A 2,600-nucleotide genomic window follows, 5' to 3' on the forward strand; every position below is an offset into this window, starting at 1 on the left:
TGAGAGATGGTTTACCATTAGTACGGCAGTTGTATCAGCACGAGTGCAGTATGGAAGAATAATAGAATGATGTAGTATTTTCTGCCTACTTCAGAGTTGTAGGGTATTAAGTAGAATTTCTCCATGATGGATTTCTAGATGATATAGGATGTGTAACTTAATCTAGTCATTTTGCCTACTACTTGGAAAGTAGTACTCGCCGTTGTATACAGGATCCGTATTAGGTAGCTAATGGAGGGTATAGTATAGTGCAATATTTAGACATCTTCCTTACTGTTTCTATTATGGGAATACTTAGAATAGCCAATGGCCCAGTTCATTCTTTATACTAACCTATTGTTTTTAATGCATTTTACATAACACTTTTTGCCTCAATAAAGGCTTTTGTTATTTTATACAATCGAATCTTTCTTACAACTTTTGTCACGTTTACACTCACAATTTTACGTGAGTTTTCTTTCAACAATGCAACAGAAATGAGCACAGCCCTTAGTAACGAAATGATCGGTCGACAAGTCTTTTAAAAAAAACTTTCGTACAGTCAAAAAAATTTAAGAAATGTTGTTTGTCAAAGCTGAAACTAAATCCACCCCTCCTCCCCCTAAAACAAAAAAAAAAAATTAATTTCAACGCAAAAGCAGTTTTTAGAAAATCTGCTTGATATAAATTCTAAATACGATTCACTTAAGTTATGTCAATACATGGTCCCACTAGATGGCGCTGACGCTTAAAGGGCCTCGACAATTTATGACTCTTTTGTGTTGAATTGGATGCAGCTCATGCTTCCACCAATGAATGTTCAACATTTCAAAGTTTGTTTTATTTTTTATTGGACGCCAAGAGGCGCTGAGCAGAACCCCTGCATCCACCAATCAATGGCAACAAAAAAGGGAACAGGGGTTTCCTGTAGCACCCGCTTTGTCGCCATGAGTTTCAGCGACTGTCACGGCCAATGAGAATTAAGTGGGGATATGGTCGATACCATCCTCTAAGGCTTAAACTCACTTTATTTTCATATTTTTAAAGCCGGCTGGGAAGAAACATCGGTCCAATAAAAGAGAACGCAACAAGCCATTTTTTCGATCTCACGTGTCATGAATAATATTAGCGTTTTACTGCAGTCGTGCAGCAATCTCTTAGCATCCGCTTTTGGTTTACAATTCTTCCTTTTGTTTCTTATTATTCGCATAATAAAAGATGCTTATGTTAAAACTAAAATTTGTCTTCTGCAGAAATTTTTTAAAAATTCATAATTTGTTGCACATTTTATGTTACTTTCAACAGTTTACCTTGAGAAAAACATCCAATTCTGTTTCTGGAAGTTGATGTCTACTTCTATCGTGCAAACGACCAAATAGGGCGACTAAGTGAAAGATTTAAGTTGACAAGTAGATTTTTCAATTCGTAGCATAACAGTAGTTATAAAAAAATAATCCTTAAAAAACTACAATTAAGACAAAATAGTCTGTTTTTAGCACATAAGCGTCTAAATCAATAAGAATTTAAAAATGTGCTGAAGATAAAATTTTGCATTTTTCCGGAAAATAATTATGAGTTATCCGAAAACAAAAGGCACATTTTGTATTGTTTTCAATAGTTTGCATTGCAATAAACAACCAACGCCGTTTTCTGGAACTAAGGCACTTAAAAAGTCTTACTTCCATCTTGGGAATGACCAAATATGGTGGCTAAGCCCAAAATATAAGAAATATTTTTTTGAAATTTGCAGCATGAAAACAATTTTTTGTAAAAAATCAATCTTCATGAAACTACAATTCAGGTGAAAAGTTTTGAGCACATTTGCTTCCAAGGCAATAAAGGATCAGATTTAGTTTGAAACAAATTTTTTAATTTTGCAAGAAAATTTAGAAGAATAAAAAAACAAAATAGAAACAATTTGCAGCACATTTTGTGCAATTTTCATTGGTTTGCAGTTGAAGAAAACATCCAATTCTGCTTTGTTTTTGGAAACTTAGACATTTAAAAATCATGTCTACTTCCATCTCGTGAACGACCAAACGTGGCGACTACGTTTCACATGTAGCTGATAAGACATTCCGATCAAAAAGAAGATTTTCCACGATCGACCTTTTCATTTTCAGGCTCCTGCTTCCGAAGCAGTCAAGTGTCTTCTCCCCTGTTGAGTTCATGCATCATTGTTCACACGTGGAATTTTTTCTTGGGAACAATGGAGGGTCAAAAATGGTGACCGCGAAAGTTCTTTCGGCTCGCCACTTTATTTACTGCTAGCATAAGTTTGCCTCAAAATTTTTACATTTTTTTTCAGGACACATCTTACAGACTCGAACACTTGTGCTGCCTTGAACTTTAATAATCACTTCCAAAAATTTGTCAATTTTATAATTTTTTTTCAATGCGTATTTTTTTAAAGTACGAAATCGGAATACTTAGTTGCAATAGCGTGCTAAAGTATCCGTATGCTACTGTTAGTGCGGTGTGCCAACATTTTTTGATCCGGGTCGATCCGGAAAGGCCCCTTCCCTTGTCCGGACCGAATACGGCCCTCCCCCCGTCCGCACAAAACACCCCCCCAATCGACAAAATGACCCCCCCCCTGTCCGGTCCAAATGCCAAAAGAT

This window comes from Uloborus diversus, chromosome 9, assembly GCF_026930045.1.
Source record: "Uloborus diversus isolate 005 chromosome 9, Udiv.v.3.1, whole genome shotgun sequence".
NCBI classification, from domain to species: Eukaryota; Metazoa; Arthropoda; class Arachnida; order Araneae; family Uloboridae; genus Uloborus; species Uloborus diversus.